Source organism: Haematobia irritans, chromosome 2, assembly GCF_050003625.1.
Source record: "Haematobia irritans isolate KBUSLIRL chromosome 2, ASM5000362v1, whole genome shotgun sequence".
In the NCBI taxonomy this organism is placed as follows: Eukaryota; Metazoa; Arthropoda; class Insecta; order Diptera; family Muscidae; genus Haematobia; species Haematobia irritans.
Window position 1 is genome coordinate 31,179,762 of NC_134398.1, and position 20,114 is coordinate 31,199,875.

The 20,114-nt window shown below is 37.0% G+C and overlaps 1 protein-coding gene and 1 long non-coding RNA gene across 2 annotated transcripts in view; one reads left to right on the plus strand and one right to left on the minus strand.

Annotated features, from left to right (window-relative positions):
* uex (metal transporter uex) overlaps positions 1 to 20,114 on the minus strand; it is a 75,095-nt gene that overhangs the window by 35,840 nt on the left and 19,141 nt on the right. The gene's annotated exons all lie outside the window — the stretch shown is intronic.
* LOC142223133 (uncharacterized) lies at positions 2,512 to 3,040 on the plus strand. The gene is made up of 2 exons (XR_012718592.1): positions 2,512 to 2,782; positions 2,845 to 3,040. It is a non-coding gene; the product is annotated as an uncharacterized LOC142223133 (long non-coding RNA).

The following is a 20,114-nucleotide window of genomic DNA, read 5'->3' on the forward strand; positions in this document are numbered from 1 at the left end:
CACAAAAATGTGTTCACATACAGACGGACGGACAGACGGACATGGCTATTGCCAAAGATACCATGTGACTATCTCGTCTCCTTCTAGGTGTTGCAAACATATGCACTAACTTATAATACCCTGTTCCACCCACGCGCAAACATATCGATTACATCGATGACAGGTATCGATTACAGGTAAATAAAAGAAATGTAGGAAATTTTTCTATATTCTAACAAGTGTGTTTCATTAAGTTTTGAAAGGATTGAATACTTCTTAGTACGAATGAACTAAAATATTTTTCTATGCCAGGTGTTATTTCTATAATAAAGGAAGTCAGAATTATCATTTTATAGGAAATTTTACTAAATTTGAAGAAACTTGGTTTTAGTTCGGTTTTTATTTTTGTGAATGCTTTGTTATCAGTGACTGAAATTTTCTTGTTCAGTAGTAAATTCTTATACCCAGCGAAGAAAACAGTATTAGTAAAATTCCATGCCTTATTCTTATTCAGTTTAGGATTTTTTACTGAAACAAGTAAATATAATAATATGAATAATGAAATTTCAATAAAGTTTCGCTATGTATCAAATTTTCAATTTTTTGAGTCTTGTTTTAAAATTAAAGAAAACATTTATTTTAACCCTTTCGACCCTAAAGTTGCCTGTGGGCAACTTTTTGTGTTTTGAGACTCACTGTCAGTGTTGTTTTTGTTTTTGTTCATAAAACTGTAACGGTATCGAAAGCTACAAGTGTTTTCTTCAAGTTGAATGAAAAATCAGCTAATTTGGTTGTCAATTAGCAAAAATTTTTTCATTAATACGCACGTGCCTCAAGAAAAAAATATTTGCGAATTTAAAAAGAGGTTATTATACATGTGCCATTTTTCAAAAATTACAACTAAAATGTTGAAAGTTTTTACTAAATCTGTTGTAGTACATGTCAAATAAAATATTTCTGGAAGTCAAATTATAGAATTGCAAAAAAACAACAGATGAGAAATTTTTAAAATTGAAAAGTTGCCTGGTAGTAAAATTACATATTTTTGGACATAAGAACTGGAGAAAAAAGGTTTGAAAAACAATGATTTTGAAAAAATTTTGAACTTCGATTGCGATGTCCCAGTGACGAGAAATGCGGCGATGATGTGGAAAACATATCTGCAGTCCAGTGGGGAATTTGGAAGAAATCGAAAAAAGGGAGAAAGCCACTTCTTGGCAACATACTAGTCGATTAGCACGAATATTGGCGCTTTATAACACTTTGGTTTTTTAAACCGCCAGTTAAATTGACATGGGTTAAAAACAAAAAAAGAATAACAAAACATTTTCGTGAGTCACGTGTGATTCACGCGAAGCCGTGAATGGAATTTAAACGAAATCTCGTGAATGTGCGTGAACGGCACAAAAGAAAAATGTGTGGCGCGTGAGTAAAAATCAAATTGTGTTCGTGATTGTGAGTGAGTAAAATTTCTCCGAAATCACGCTCCCGATAAAAATTTACTTTCACGATCCAACTCACGCTCAAGATAAAATTCACGTTAACGATTAAATTCATGTTCACGATAAAATACACACTCACGGTAAAACAGAGACACAAAAAGTCACAATTACGAACAAATTCACGTTCACGATTAAATTCAAGCTCACCGATTTTAATCGCCTTTACCTTTCAATAGCGTGAGTCACGAGAAATTTCTTTAATTACTATAATTTTATTGAGCCACGAAAATTGTCGTGTTCCGAAAATATTCGTGACTTACGAGATTTGTCGTAAATTACGAAAATTGTCGTGAATCGTGCGAAAGCGTGAGGCAATTGTTCATGTGTGACCGTGTCATTTCGTGACCGTGAATTCCTACCCACATGGCGTGCGTGAGTACAAATATTTCTTCGTGAATGTGTTTGAGCGTGATTGAATTATTTACTGTAAAATAACAAAAAACATAAAAAATCAAATAAAACGTAATACGTCTATCATTGTAGTCACAATTGCCCAAATTTGCCCACACACCCAGAAAAAAGTGCCTTCGAAACTAAAGGAAAAAATTTTCATCAATATAGTTTATCCATTTTATTTCCATTAAGGTAAATTTTTGTGAAAAATAATAAAATTTACTCGTTTCAGTAAAAAAATCCTAAACTGTAAGCAGTTAGGAATAGTTCATTAACTAGAATAAGGCATGGAATTTTACTCATACTATTTTCTTCGCTGGGTATAAGAATTTACTACTGAAAAAGAAAATTTTATTCACCGATAACAAAGCATTCGTAAAAATAAACAAAAACCGAACTAAAACCAAGTTTCCTCAAAATTAGTAAAATTTCTTATAAAATGATAATTGCGACTTCCTTTATAATAGAAAGTTTTTCATACATACGAACAACACTTGGCATAGAAAAATATTTTAGTTCATTCGTACTAAGAAGTATGCAATCCTTTCAAAACTTAAGGAAACACACTTGTTAGAATATAGGAAATTTTTTCTATTGTCTACCTGTAATCGATACCTGTCATCGTAATCGATGTGTTTGCGCGTGGGTGTAATCGATATATTTGCGCGTCGGTTGTTTTTTTAGTTGGAATCGCGTTGTTTCGGAGAGATTGTTAAAAAATAATATGGTAAAATAATATAATAAATAACAAATAAAATATATAAAATATTTGTTATTTTAAATTAGTGAGAAAAATTTTCGTTTTTTAAATAAATCTATCAATGTTCGTGATAGTGTATAAAGAAAGAAAACACCAGCAGAATAACAACCCTTTCATTTGTCTTCATTTTGGAATCTTCAATTATCAGGTAATATTCAGTGACGCTAACCTTTTGCAACAAAAATGTTTTATGATTTTTTATATTTGTAGGTATTGAAATTGTAAAAGGAGGACAAAATCGTTAGGCAGCAACTTATTAAAAGTGAAAAGTACAAGAAGAAGAAAAAGTGCGTTTTACAGATGATAATATCACACGGAAATTGGAAATAGTGGAATAATAAACTAATATTTCAAAGAGATTCGATGCTGTTGATTCTTAATAAATATATTCAATATATTAATAAAACATGTCTTTTATTGAAGATAAAATTGCTTATAGAAATAAATAAAATTGTATTTAAAAACGAAGGTAAGCAGTTCTAATTATGAAGTAAAAGTTTTACCACAAATGTGTAAGATTTGTCGAAATGAATGAAAAAATTTCAATAAAATCATTCCATATATGAATTCAAATTAGTTAAATTTTTTCATTCTGTAGTATAGTGGTATATAAATATAGGAAAATGTTAACTAATATATGGAATGCATTATTCCTAATATCTACGAAAATCACATCGTTCAAACAAATAAAAATGTCTTTGGCGCTATACGAAGTTCAACTTTCTTCACAATGAGTTCATTTTAACTTAAAGAAGGGGTCACTTTTTTCTGGGTGCAGGCAACATTCTCTACCGCCTAAACGAATGGGCGTGGCGACCCGAAATTTTGGCTAGACGCTTCTTAAATGACTTAAAAATGATTAAGAGTATAAAAAAAATTTTAGCGATACCTATAAAAATTCGGGGTCGAAAGGGTTAAAGAAGCTGAATGTTTGGCTCAGATCCAATACCAAAATCATTAAGGGAAGGTCAAAATCTTTGGATTCAAGTAAAATATTTTTTGAGTGTATAGGCATTTTTAGCTCTTGGGGTCTTTCCTCTACAATGATAGATAGGGTATCCTGTTCATCTAACATTTTTTCCAAAATCTCCCGGCAATTTATTTGTTTAAGTACCAACCACCAGACTACGATTAATACGTTGGCATTAGAGGTCAAACTTTTGCTGTACACCCGCTTGTAATTCTAGATTAGCCGCCATTTATCGCTATTGCTTACTCGCATGCGTACAAAGTCAATGGAACTACCCTCATTAGAGGTTTTTGTACCTTTAGCGTAGAGAACAACAAGTAAATCACCTTTATGGTTTTTATATCTTTACAATAATTAAACAAAATAAAAATTCACAATAGCATTTGTTGTTTCCCCCCTTCCGTTCCTTTGTCTATTTATTTACACTTAAAAGAACACAAATTTTTTGAATGTTTCTTATGACATCATTTTAAAGAGAAATGTAAAATACCAAGCGAAATTCTTATTTTCAACTTTTTGTTTACACACACACAATATGCAAAAGTTTGTGCAATACATATGTACATACTTATACATAAGTATTTGTATACAATACATTAGAGTTTGTCGAATATAAGAATTTTTAAAATCCAATATTTATAATTATTTGGTGAATTTATTTTTTTAGGATATTTATACAATAAGAACATTTAGTACAAATATATATATATATATATATTTTTTTTTTTTGAAAATATTTCAATTTTTATTATACCACCCTATTAAACACACACACTTAATCATAAGTATCATTCGGTTTTGCAAGGTTACCCAAATATTTATTATGAATGGAAATGAGGAAGAATGTTATGAAGAGGTGGGTGGGTGATTGGGTGAATAATGTTTTCCTACCACAATGTGGAATAATGCACGAAAAAAAAAAAAAACAAAACATAAACATAAAACAAATGGACAAAATCTACATTGTGCAAATAATAGAACGACGTAGAGATCTACATGGTCAAAATTATAATTATTGATTTTCTTCGGCTTTGGAAGGACTTTTCGATTTGTTTAAAAAAATGTGAAAGTCATTTGAAATAGAAAATAAAATAATTAAAAAATAACAAGTATATACGGCCGGAAGTTCGGCCAGGCCGAATCTTATGTACCCTCCACCATGCACTGAAAAAAATATTGTCGTGAGGTCAAAGATTTCATGTCTTTAAAATACGAATGCAAATTTTGCTTAGCATAGAAGGACGCATTTCTCTAGTATAAAGTTTTTTTCCTTGACCAAAGGTTGATAAACTTTTCAATGAAGTCGTATTGTCCTTATAATTAAGTGATTTGATTTAAAAATGGATATCATAACATGAAAGAAAAAATGTTTGGGCTAAGGTCAACTTGACTTTAATAATTTAGAAAAAATCTTTAAATTTAATGAAATTGTCTTTAAATTTGTTGTCTTTTTGCATCTTGACTACAAAGCAAAAAATCGTTCAAATATAGGACATGTTTTTCAACACTTTATTTTAAAGACGTTTTTTACTTGAAACACAGCATAATTTCTACTAGAAGTCGAGTCTTAATTTGGAAAATAAAGTCGTCGATAACTTGTTTTTAAAGGACTTTGATAGCATATGAAGAAAAAAAGCTGAAAAAGCGAAAAATTAAAATTTGCTTCCTAGAAGCAAGTACACAAAACCCGATTTCAAAAGAGAATTGTGTCTTAAAAGTATCCTTACTTGTATTCTCCGCTTCTTTGGCTCGGAATCAATACCAAATTTTTTAAAGTAAAGACAAAATCTTTGGAACCGGGTATGCTTTTTTTCAGTGTGGATTGCGTAGAAACTTCTACGAAAGACTGTCATCCACAATAGAATTACTTGGGTTGTGGTATCTTAAAACTTCTTAACATCGTTTTCTAAATTGTGAGTTAGTCCATACGTGGTATATATTAGACAAAAAAGTTATGTATACTTAAGCCTACAAATAATTACGAATCGATATGGACTTTTTGCACGGTACGTAGAGAGCCAGAATTGAAAAATGGGGGTCGCTTATATGGGGGCTATATACAATTATGAACTTGATATGGACCCATTTTTGTGTGATTGCAAATCGATCGGTTTATATGGGGATCGGTTTATATGGGGCTATATATGATTATGGACTGATATGGACCACTTTTGGCATGGTTGTTAAATATCATATACTATCACCACGTACCAAATTTCAAGCAGATCGGATGAATTTTGCTTCTCCAAAAGGCACCGGAGGTCAAATCTGGGGATCGGTTTATATGGGAGCTATATATAATTATGGACTGAAAGGAACCAATTCCTGCATGATTATTGGATACCATAATAACATCACGTACCAAATTTCAACCTAATGGGAAGAATTTTGCTCTTCCAAAGGGCTCTGGAGGTCAAATCTGGGGATCGGTTTATATGGGGCCTATATATAATTATGGACCGATACCGACCAATTTTTGCATGGGAGTTTGAGGCCATATACTAACACCACGTACCAAATTTCAACTGAATCAGATGAATTTTGGTCTTCCAAAAGGCTACGGAGGTCAACTCTGGTGATCGGTTTATATGGGGGCTATATAAATTTATGGACCGATGTGAACCAATTTTTGCATGGTTGTTAGAGAGCATATACTAACACCATATACCAAATTTCAGCCGGATCGGATGAAATTTGCTTCTCTTAGAGGCCTCGCAAGCCAAATCGGGGAATCGGTTTATATGGGGATATATAATTATGGACCGATGTGGACCAATTTTTGCATGGTTGTTAGAGACCATATACTAACACCATGTACCAAATTTCAGCCGGATCGGATGAAATTTGCTTCTCTTAGAGGCCTTGCAAGCCAAATCGGGGGATCGGTTTATATGGGGACTATATATAATTATGGACCGATGTGGACCAATTTTTGCATGGTTGTTAGAGACCATATACCAACACCATGTACCAAATTTCAGCCGGATCGGATGAAATTTGCTTCTCTTAGAGGCCTCGCAAGCCAAATTCCGTAAAAGTGGACCGTAAAAGTGGACCGATATGGCCCATTTACAATACCATCCGACCTACATCAATAACAACTACTTGTGCCAAGTTTCAAGTCGATAGCTTGTTTCGTTCGGAAGTTATCGTGATTTCAACAGACGGACGGACGGACGGACATGCTCAGATCGACTCAGAATTTCACCACGACCCAGAATATATATACTTTATGTACAAGAAAATTATAAAATAAATTCTTGATTTGAAATCTTAAATCTGTAGATTTTCAACCGAGAAGTAAAATCTGGAAATTGCAAGCAATTCTCATGATCAGTGCGCCTTCTATATATATCAAGAAGTGAAATCGTTTATATGGAGGCCTTACCAAATGGACCGATAAACGTTTTTGTGAGCCTAAAATACCAGAATGTTTACAATTTCAGGAAAATCGGATAAAAACTACGGTTTCTAGAAACCCAAGGAGTTAAATCGAGAATTCGTTCTTATGGAGTCTATACTAAAACATGGACCGATAGTCACCGTTTTCGGCACACCTCTTTATGGTCCTAAAATACCTCTAGATTTCCAATCTCAGGCAAATTGGATAAAAACTACGGATTCTAGAAGTCCAAGAAGTAAAATCGGGAAATCGGTCTATATGCGGCTATACCAAAACATGGACCGATACTCACCATTTATGGCACACCTCTTCATGGTCCTAAAATACCTCTAGATTTCCCATTTCAGGAAAATTGATAAAAACTACGGATTCTAGAAGACTTGAAGTAAAATCGGGAGATCGGTCTATATGGGGGCTATACCAAAACATGGACCGATACTAACCATTTATGGCACACCTCTTTATGGTTCTAAAATACCTCTAGATTTCCATTTTCAGGTAAATTGAATAAAAACTGCGGATTCTAGAAACCCTTGAAGTAAAATCGGGAGATTGGTCTATATGGGGGCTATACCAAAACATGGACCGATACTCACCATTTTTGGCACACCATAAAATACCTCTAGATTTCAGGCAAATTGGATAAAAACTACGATTTCTATAAGCCCAAGACCCCAAATCGGGAGGTCGATTTATATGGAGACTATATAAAAACCTAGACCGATATAGCTCACCATCGAACTTGACCTGCCTGCAGACAAAAGACGAGTTTGTGCAAAATTTCAGCACGATTGCTTCATTATTGAAGGCTGTAGCGTAATTACAACATACAGACAGATGGACATGCTTATATAGTCTTAGAATTTCTCCCTGATCAAGAATATATATACTTTATATAGTCGGCAATCGATATTTCGATGTGTTACAAACGGAATGACAAACTTATCATACCCCCGTCATCATTCTATGGTGGTGGGTATAAAAAATCATATACCTCATATAAGTTGTATAATCTCCCCCAAGTTCTCCGTAAAATTTCAGTAAATTTTTAGTTTTTTCGCTGTACTTTAAAAAAAGTCGGACAAAAGGAAGGCCCACCTTCTCGACCAAATATCGAAAAATAAAGTAGCTGTTCTTTGCCTAGACGCCCCCTTCAAGCTTCCCTGAAAATTTCAAGCAAATCGAATAATTTTGTTCCAATTTCAAAAAGACGGCAAGGGGGAGGTCCCCCTTCAGATCAAATATTAAAAAATCGAGTACCCTATAATAAATTCATAACCTCACGGCGTGTTCTCTGTAAATCTCAAGTAAATCAGGGAATTTTTGTTTTTTTATTGTCCTTCAAACAAAAGTCGTATAAAGCAAAGATAATAAAAGAGGAAGGTGGGAGATTGGCTACTGAGCACATCAAACCATTTACCACATTAGTTTAATACTCGAACCAAACGCGTATACGACAGGTATTGACATAGCATTAAAATACACATAAACAGAAACCAAGAGCACGAAATAAATTTCCATAAAGGGGAAAATGTAATTTATTTTTTGTTGTTGCCTAAAATTTATCATTGTTTCATTAAGAAAATTAAATTTTTCATTTAAAAAATAAAAACTAAAAACAACTAAAAGGTTACAAACATGTATTAAACTAATCTGGTAAATGCAACATTTGGTATGACGCAAGCCAATCTCCCATCTTCCTCTTTTATTATCTTTGGTATAAGGGGGTGGTCCACCTCCGCGACCAAATATCGAAAAATAAAGTAGCGGGTCTTTGTCTAGACATCTTCCTTGGAAATTAAAAAAAAATCGGCCTAGGGGAATGTCCCCTCCCCCACCAGATATCAAAAAATGAGGTACCCTATTTTCCCCACATTATTACCCTGTACGTTCTCCGAAAAAAAAAAAAGATTTTCCCACTTTTCCGTTGAAACTTTTCTTTGCTATAAGCCTCACGGTGTCCGAGACGTTTCCCACGAATGCAAAACCGTGGAAATCGGTTCGTGCGTTCTGGAGTTATTGCGTCAGGAAGGAAAACCCGATTTATGCGACTTCATTGAAAAGTGTATCGACTTTTGGACAAGGAAAACACTTTTTATCAGAGAAATGCGTCTCCTATGCTAAGCAAAATTCCCATACATACCAATAGTGCTCCAGTGATGTCAGATTAGGAGACTTTCCCCAAAGTGTGGATTTTTTCTCGTGTTTGGCGATATTTTTTTTTTACTTTGAGGATATGGGGATATAGCCATTGTTTGGAGATTTTTTTCTGGGGATAATTCCACCATCAATCAAATAGTATTAAATTTGTTATAGAATGTGTAAATGCGGAGTACAGTTGAACTAAACCGCGTTCCTGTTTATCATCACAGCTTCATATTTATGTAACAAATATGAAGTGTCCCACTTCCATTATTACCTTTAGCTTTTTAAGTATGACAGTGTTCTTCACTCAAAACAACCCAGCAAAAAATAAATTGGAAGTACTTAAATAATAGTGTTCATATTGTACGCACTACTATTCTGCGCAAAGTTGAAGGTGCAGAATTCAGCGCTATTTCTTCTAAAGGTGTAAGTAAGTTCTTCGTTTATAGCGGGCGACGCAAAAAATTTAAAAAATTTTTTAAAGTATGGAAGTGCTGAAATTAGCGCAATTCCGTTGCACTAGAGTAAGCGGGTGCTTCCTCCGTCGCTTACTAAGTTGCACTTCTGCAAGGAAGAGCATTTTGTGTTTTTTTTATCACGACTTCTTACGAACGAACAATTTTGTCCGAAGAGATATTAGTAAAAATAAATCAATTTATGTATTGTTTTTGAAGGATAAGCACGTGAGTATAACTCTTGCGGCCATCAACGCGGACCGGACCTAGAGCTAGTATAATTATAAACAAGTATATACGACCGCAAGTTCGGCCAGGCCGAATCTTATGTACCCACCACCATGGATTGCGCAGAAACTTCTACGAAAGACTGTCATCCACAATCGAATTACTTGAGTTATGGTATCTTAAAACTTCTTAACATCGTTTTCTAAATTGTGATTTAGTCCATACATGGCATATATTAGTCAAAAAAGTTATGTATAGTTAAGTCTACAAATAATTACGAATCGATATGGACTTTTTGTACGCAGAGAGCCAGAATTGAAATATGGGGGTCGCTTATATGGGGGCTATATACAATTATGAACTTGATATGGACCAATTTTTGTGTGATTGGGGATCGATTTATCTGAGGGCCATATAAAACTATAGACCGATATGGACCTAGTTAGGCATGGTTGTTAACGACCATATACTAGCACAATGTACCAAATTTCAACTCACTCGGATGAAATTTGCTCCTCCAAGAGGTTCCAAAACCCAATCTCGGGATCGGTTTATATGGGGCTATGTACGATTATGGACTGATATGGACCACTTTTGGCATGGTTGTTAAATATCATATACTACCACCACGTACCAAATTTCAAGCAGATCGGATGAATTTTGCTTCTCCAAAAGGCACCGGAGGTCAAATCTGGGGATCGGTTTATATGGAAGCTATATATAATTATGGACTGATAGGAACCAATTCCTGCATGGTTGTTAGATACCATATACTAACATCACGTACCAAATTTCAACCGAATGGGAAGAATTTTGCTCTTCCAAGGGGCTCTGGAGGTCAAATCTGGGGATCGGTTTATATGGGGCCTATATATAATTATGGACCGATATCGACCAATTTTTGCATGGGAGTTTGAGGCCATATATTAACACCACGTACCAAATTTCAACTGAATCAGATGAATTTTGGTCTTCCAAGTGGTTCCGGAGGTCAAATCTGGTGATCGGTTTATATGGGGGCTATATATTATTATGAACCGATGTGGACCAATTTTTGCATGGTTGTTAAGGACCATATACTAACATCACGTAAAAAATTTCAGCCGGATCGGATGAAATTTGCTTCTCTTAGAGGCCTCGCAAGCCAAATCGGGGGATCGGTTTATATGGGGGCTATATATAATTATGGGCCGATGTGGACCAATTTTTGCATGATTGTTCGAGACCATATATTTACACCATGTACCAAATTTCAGCCGGATCGGATGAAATTTGCTTCTCTTAGAGGCTCGCAAGCAAAATCGGGGGATCGGTTTATATGGGGGCTATATATAATTATGGACCGATGTGGACCAATTTTTGCATGGTTGTTAGAGACCGTATACTGACACCATGTACCAAATTTCAGCCGGATCGGATGAAATTTGCTTCTCTTAGGGGCCTCGTAAGCCAAATCGGGGGATCGGTTTATATGGGGGCTATATATAATTATGGACCGATGTGGACCAATTTTTGCATGGTTGTTAGAGACCATATACTAGCACCATGTACCAAATTTCAGCCGGATCGGATGAAATTTGCTTCTCTTAGAGGCCTCGCAAGCCAAATTTTGGGGTCCGTTTATATGGGGGCTATACGTAAAAGTGGACCGATATGGCCCATTTGCAATACCATCCGACCTACATCAATAACAACTACTTGTGCCAAGTTTCAAGTCGGTAGCTTGTTTCGTTCGGAAGTTAGCGTGATTTCAACAGACGGACGGACGGACATGCTCAGATCGACTCAGAATTTCACCACGACCCAGAATATATAAACTTTATGGGGTCTTAGAGCAATATTTCGATGTGTTACAAACGGAATGACAAAGTTAATATACCCCCCATCCTATGGTGGTGGGTATAAAAAAGGAAGACTGTTACTAATGTTTGTTCATTTTATAATTTTTAAAGTCCGTGTATTACCGCTATCGGTAGTACTTTAGTCCTATAATGGTTCCAATATTCGAAAGTATTATCTGCATTCTTGAGCGCACAATAGTTGTAATGATTTCCTCATGTAAATGTGCTGCTTCTGAAAGCGCTGAATTTCATACAAAGGAGAAGCGCATTTAAGTGGGACATTTCCTTATAAATTCATCACTGAATTCCTCGCATAGGTAAGCTCCGATTGAATTTGACTTCCTTTAGAAAGCTGCTGAAAATTCAGCAAGTTTTTTGCTGGGATGTTGGGGGTTATTTATGATTTCCCTTTTATGTTCGTGTAATTTATCGGACATGAGTTGGCAACACTGATCTCCACAATTATTGTTCTCGTGAAACTCTTGTCGTCAACGTCATCGTTAGCATTTAATTTACAGACCTTGAGTATGAAACACATGAAACATTGCGTTAGCCTCAAGGATGGGTACAACGCATGAAATCCTAAGTGTTTTCACTGCCTCACAGCTTAAGTTAATTATTAATCCAATTAGAATATACCACAACGTAATGTTCAACCGTGGTTAAACGGTATACAGGACAATTTAAATGACATTACGTACAAACTGAGCGTTTCACACATCTCAAGTGTAATAGAAGGTCCTTTAATAAATAATGTGTAAAATTGTTTACCTTAGAAAGACTTCGATGGTATATGGGAGAAAAACTAGAATTGTTTTTATTTTATTTAATGGTCTTAAAAGGTGACATCCTATATTAGACCCAAACTTATATATAAGGGAAAATAAATCCGTATATTAACATTAGTTTCAGGGCTTCCTATTTGTGAAAAAAAGATATAGACGTATACAATTTTTTTTTGCGATATAATCCTTCATAGAAATTGGCCAAACGGGAACGGTCAAATTTTAACCAAAGATACACTGAAATAATAGCTTTCGAAACAGAGATGGAAAATGATGGAGATCCAGATATATATATGTCCTCTATCTGTTGGTAAAAGTGGCTATTGCAAAATGTGTTTGGGGGTTTCAATATATGCCCTGAGAAAAAGTGAAGGAACTGTTCTGCTAGAGAAATGTGACCACTGTGACCAATTGGAAAAAGATGGGGATCCAGATTTATATGTGAAAAAAATAGTTCTTTTAGTTCTCTATCCGACGGATATTGCAAATGTATTTGGGAGTCTCAATATATGAGACACTGCCCCTCGAGAGAAATGTGACCACTGTGGCCAATTGGAAAATGATGGAGATCCAGATTTATATGTGAAAGATAGATCTTTTACTCGTCTATCCGATGGTGAAAACGGATTTTGCAAAATGTGTTTAGGAGTCTCGATATATGCCCTGGGAAAAAGTGGAGGAACTGCACCCAGAGAAGGAATATGATCACCCCTCAAACATGTTTCAAGAGCACCATGTTACTTTCCTACATCGACCATGTAGCATTTTTGTCGCAAAAATATTCTTCTCTCGTCAAACATAACATGCTTTCCGAAATCAGATACATAATTTCCGTGAAAAAGCATGGTTTCGACAAACATGCTACATGTTTTCCGTGAAAAAGTAACATTTTGCTCTTAGAACTTGGTTGTAGTGATCATATTCCTTCTCTGCGGGTGTTCTGCAAGAGAAATGTGACCACTGTGACCAATTGGGAAAGGTTTTATATGTAAAAAAATAGATATTTAAGTCTTCTATCCGATGATATAAACCGATATTGCAAAATGTGTTTGGGAATCTCGATATATGCCCTGCGAAAAAGTGGAGGAGAGAAATGTGACCATGGGCGGAAATTGAAAATTTGCGGCAAAAATTATTTACAATCAATCTAGTATCGCCAAACATGGTATATCGATATATCTTATCAAAATCAAATGTTACCAACAAAAAGGGAGTCAATCCCCCTTATTCCAGGTGCGTTACTATAGAGGGGTCGAAATTGTAATTCCACTTGGAATACTATAGAATATACTCTTAGATGGAGTTTAATTTATATTTGCTTATTTTCCTTATTAAGAAAGCGCCTTATCCCCAGAACTTGATGTAAATAGTATAAACCAATTGTCATTTTATTAAATTAATTTTATTAATTAAAATTAAACAAATATTAACCATCAAAATCACATTCTTCGGTATCTAACTCTAATTCCGTCCCTCTGTGTTTGTTGTTCGCAGAATTCCGTTGGCGAATATTAACCGATTTTGATAAAATTTGGTGCAACATGTTTTCTTGGTAAAAGGACAAACACGGTTGAATTTGGAAAAAAATAGATCAAATTTACATATAGCCCCCATATATATGTATCGCCCGATTTCGACAAATTAGACCATACTGCGCTTATTTACCACCCGATTGTCTTCAAATTTAACACAAAGTAATTTTTTATAGTACCCTTAAAGTGTGCAAAATTTCATCAAATTCGGTTCAGATTTAGATATAGCTACCATATATATGTATCGCCCGATTTTCCCAAATTTGACTATAAAACCCTTACATTTATTTTAGTATGGGCAAGTTTGGGCAGACAAACTTTACAGCACGTAAAAGTATACTTCCTCACGAACAATAATAAGCAAAAATTTTCATTAACAATCGTTAACATTTCTAGTTATATTCTCCTTAACAGGGTTGCCAAGTTTTAAATTAACTTTCGATTTTTACTATCCAAGATGTTCTATAGTAATTTCCTATTCAACCGTCGAACGGAACGGACGTGTTTTTTCAATAGCGGATAAACTCATAGTAATAGGTACCTACTACGAATTTCAAGTGTGGTGGGATATTAAGCCACCATGCAGCGAAATTCCAAGTCATCCACTGGGTTGCTAACTTCAGGGCCCAGTGGACGGGTATCGACTGGAGTTATAAATCTGGGCAATGACCAAGAGTTAGGCCCAATTAGTCGACCTGTAGACGGGTCGACAGGTGGCGACACACTGACAAGTCGAACTTTTTCTAAGGTAACGACATCAAAAGGAGGTAATCCCTCACGAAAGAGATTCAAGGAACGCAGAAATGCTTTGTTTATCCTAAAGAAGTTAGGATCAGTCGACCCAAGCACGTTGTCGGCTAAACAAAGCGATTCCTTAAAATGGGCTCAAGGAATTCTTGAGACTGGAAAAAGGGAACGATCGCCGGATGAGCTGCCATCCTCCAAAAGGGATCAAAGATCGTTTGCCTCAGTTGCTAAAGATAGCCTTGTGATGGCTATCATTAATAAAGGAGCATTGGACGGTATGGTTCCAAAGCAAAAATGGGGGGAAATTGAGAATGCTCTATCTGTCGTCTACTCACAGGTACTGGAAAAGTTTCCCGGCCCAGATCCTCGACACCAAGAGGCTGGTTGGTATCAAGGACGATTTAAGCTAGTCGCATTTGAGGACCAGAGGTCCATAGAATGTTTTAAAGCTGCTCTGATACTAATTGGTGAAGTTTGGGAAGGAGCTGCTCTAGAGTTAGTCGAGAAGAAAGACATACCGGCTAGACCTAGAGCACATGCCTGGATACCTGCAAACCCTTCTGACCCTGAATCTATTTTAAATAGACTGAAACGATGCAATCCAGATCTTCCAACAGCTGATTGGAAGGTTGGCCGTTTGGATGAAGTGGATGGACCAAGACGGCATGCAGTGTTTATATTGAACACTCAGTCTTTGCCACATCTGGCAAAGTCCCAGGGCCGTGTATGTTATGGCTTTCATTATATCCAAATGAAGGTGTATAAAAACGATCAGCTAAAGGATTCAGAAATGGACAAGCCTCTGTCTGAATCAGAAGTAAGCGGATCCTCTTGCGAAGTCGAGGGAGATACCAAAGTTGAAGACATGGATAGATACCGTATGCGTGAGGAGGCTTCTATTGCCTCAGAACTCACCAAAGTCGAACCTATGGTTATTGCGAGAGTCACCGATATCTCTGAAGAGGACATTCTTGATGACTCGATCGAAGCGGCTGATGTGACGGTTGTTGAAAATCTCGATGGTCCTACGGATCCTCCAGATAAATCTTCATCATTGTAAGGCTGCATGTGCTGCCTTAAAAGTTCTCCTGATGAAAGGGGACATAGATATAGTTCTTATTCAAGAACCATATGTTTACAAAAACAAAATATGTGAATTAAGTACTCCGGGGTTCAAACTATTGCAGTATACTGGTAATGATGTAAATCGAGCCTGTATAATTGCTAAAAACGAGCTCAATTTGTTTCTGCTTCCCTCAATGTGCAATACAGACACTGTCGTTGCAAGTTTAGAAATAGCCAAATGCAAATATTGGGTATCTTCGGTCTACATGGGACATGACAGGGAGATGCCTCCATATGCCGTTAAGACCTTAGTGGAGGAGTCACTGAAAACAAAGGCGAAACTCATTATGGGATGCGATGCGAATGCACATCATAGTATATGGGGAAGTAGTGATACTAATGAAAGGGGAGAGTCGCTAATAGAGTTTATTTTGCGTACTAATCTGGTAGTTTGCAACAAGGGAGATGTCCCAACCTTTGTCACTAAAAACAGGCAAGAGGTTTTGGACATCACCTTGGCCTCGCAAGAACTAAATGAAATGATATCTGAGTGGCAGGTTTTAAGTGAACACAGCTTCTCAGATCATCGCTACATCAGTTTCAAATTTGATGTTCATATCACCAAGATCATATTTCCGCCAAATGTTAGGAAAGCTGACTGGAATAGGTATAGGGAATCGTTCAATATGATGATACCGGAAATAACAGAGACAAATATGAGAAATGTGCAAGATATCGAACACGCAGTGGAGCGGATTACTAAGGCCTTCAACATCTCACTGAAAGCTGCATGCCCTAGAGGAAAGCCAAGGGGGAAACATCGACCACCATGGTGGTCTACGGAATTAAGTAATATGAGGAAATCCTGCAGGAAGCTCTTTAACAAGGCAAAGTCCACCAGAGCCCCTGAGGACTGGGACGCTTACAAGAAGAATCTGAGAGGATACAAGCGAGAACTGAGAAAGGCTCAGCATAACTCTTGGAATGCTTACTGCAGCAGTATTGAGAATACGTCCGAGGCTTCCAGACTACGGAAGGTTCTAGCATCCACCAACTCCGCTCCAGGTTTCATTAAAACATCGGAGGGCAATTGGACAACGTCCAGTAAGGAGACGCTGGAGGTACTATTGGACACACATTTTCCTGGAAATCAGACGGTTGAACCATGTACTGGCGGTGCCACAGTTGCTCAGCGGTCGTTTCCTGTCGAGGAAATTGTATCGGAAACTAGAATAAGATGGGCGCTAAATAGCTTTGGACCATTCAAATCCCCTGGACCTGATGGAATTACTCCGGCGGAGTTACAAGCTGTAACTGACAAAATTATCCCCTGGTTGTCGGTGATATATAAAGGATGTATCAACTTATCATATATCCCAGGAAAGTGGAGGGAAACAAAAGTCGTTTTCATACCTAAAGCGGGAAAAGCCTCTCACTCGAGGGCGAAGGATTTCCGACCAATCAGCTTATCCTCATTCCTACTTAAGACTCTGGAGAGGATGATAGATATTTATCTTAGAACTAGCATCGATTCAAGTTTGTTCTCGAAACGACAGCATGCATACTCGAAGGGCAGGTCTACTGAGACCGCACTACATGAACTAGTCAGCTTTATTGAAAGCTCACTATCTGTCAAAGAATACACAGTCGTGGCGTTTCTGGACATCGAAGGGGCGTTCAATAATGTCCATCCGAGCTCGATATTAAATGGACTGACAACTCTGAATGTTGATCCATGTATACTCAGGCTGTTAGACGAACTGCTAATGAAGAGACGTATTTCAGCCACACTAGGACAAGCAAACATACAAAGGTATGTGAACAGAGGCACTCCCCAAGGAGGAGTCCTATCACCTCTTCTTTGGAATGTTGCTATAAATAGCCTTCTGGTTACTCTAGAAAAAGAAAGGATAAAAGTGGTGGCATACGCAGATGATGTGGCTCTGGCAGTCAGGGGAAAATTCCCATCCACAATCAGAGATATTATTCAGAGGGCCCTCCGGATGACTGAGAAATGGGCGAAAGACAATGGTCTTGGGGTAAATCCTGCAAAGACAGAATTAGTCATGTACTGCAACGATCGCAAAACTCCCACGGTTAGGCCTATTTCCTTAGGGGGTATTGAAATTCCCTTTGGTGAATGTGCAAAATACCTTGGCGTTATTTTGGACAGGAAGCTGAACTTTAAGCTTAATATTGAAGAAAGGGCGAGAAAGGCAACTGTAGCTTTGTACTCGTGCAAAAAGGCAATAGGAAAAAAGTGGGGACTGAAACCAAAAATTGTGCATTGGCTATACACGGCAGTGGTTAGACCTATAATGCTATATGGTGTTGTAGTCTGGTGGCCGGCACTTCAGAAACCGACTTGTTTAGATAAAGTTCAGCGTATGGCGTGTTTGTGTATTTCAGGCGCATTCAGCAAGACAGGAACAAATTCCCTTAATGTCGTGCTGCATCTATTGCCTTTAGACATTTTGGCCAAACAGTCAGCTGCAACAACGGCTGTGCGGTTGCGCGAACTATCGCTGTGGTCGGAAAAAGGTTACGGTCACAGTTCTGTCCTCAAAACAATGCCAGATGTGCCTAACGTAGTGGATTACACTTTGGCGAGTCCACTTTTCGACAAAAAGTTTGAGACTCTAATCCCCAACAGTGAGGCGTGGTGCACACAGACCCCGGGGAATAAAGAATATATAGATTTCTACACTGATGGCTCCAAATTGGATGGACAAGTGGGGTTCGGAGTATATTCTAATGATCTGGAACTTCGAATAGCGAAAAGATTACCTAATCACTGTAGTGTTTTTCAGGCTGAAATATTAGCAATAAGAGAGGTGGCGAATTGGCTGAGAAGTAATGTTCCAAAAAATGTGGGCATTAATATATACTCAGACAGTCAACCTGCAATAAAATCCTTGGACTCTGTGTTCCTCAACTCGAAAACGGCCATCGACTGCCGCAAATCTCTCAATGAGATGGCTGAGCAGTACAATATTCACCTAATATGGGTGCCTGGCCATAGGAACATACCGGGGAACTGCGAAGCGGATGAGTTGGCAAGGCTAGGGACTACCTTACATATTCCAGGGGAACTAGAATTTGTTGGTATGCCCCTAGCTACCTGCAAGCTCATGCTGCGTGAGAAGGCTGTTATGATGGCAAATGTTCGATGGGAGAATTGCAAGGGTTGTAACGACACCAAGCAAATATGGCCCCATTTCAACTTAAACCGCACACTAGATATGCTAATGTTCTCGAGACGTCAGATATCACTCCTGATATCTGCTATAACGGGTCGCTGCCTGATAGGCGATTTTGCAAAAACTATTGGCGCGAAGTATAATGACTATTGTATGAGCTGTCATGATGCGGAGGAAAAAGAATCAATTAAACACCTCTTGTGTGAGTGTCCTGCATTTTGTGTAAAGCGCAAGCAACTTTTAGGAGCATATAGCTTCAGCTTACTGGCGGATCTGGAAAACGTTAACTTAAGCAGTCTGCTACTGTTTTTGGAACAATCTGGTTGGTTCAACAAAGAAAAATAATCAAGAAGGTTCAGCGGTTAAAACTAGAAGTGCCCATATGTAATAGGTACTTTTAGTTAATGTGGTATCACAATGGACTGAATAGTCTAAGTGAGCCTGAATCTTAATCGGGCTGCCACTTTAACCTAACCTAACCTAACCATAGTAATTTCAATTGGAATATCCAATAATTTTTCATTTTGAAAATTTGACTTATTGCCGCTGTTTTGCGATTTCCGCCCATAGTGCACTGTGACTAGGGTGTCCAATACCGACACCGATTAACCGGATTCAGTTACAAAAACCGAAATGGGATAATGATAAAATTGGCATTTTCGGTTAACCGCGAAAACCGGGTTTTGACCATCAGTTAACCGGTTTTCTGTAGTTCAACGAAATTTCTTTCTATTTTTCATATATTTCTTACAAAAGTGGAACTTTTTGCAGAGATATATTGAAGGTGAGAAACAAAGGACTACGCTACGGGAAATTAGTGCAAATTGCTACTAATGGACCCATTACAGGACTGATCCTAGTGCTCCAGTTTATCAACATTTTTAATTGTCATCAATTTATTGATTTTTATACTCACTTACACTACAATACAACAATCAGAACATTTTTTTTATACCCACCACCATAGAATGGTGACGGGGATATAACAAGTTTGTCATTCCCTTTGTAACACATCGAAATATCGATTTCCGACTATATAAAGTATATATATTCTTGACCAGGGAGAAATTCTAAGACGATATAAGCATGTCCATCTGTCCGTCCGTCTG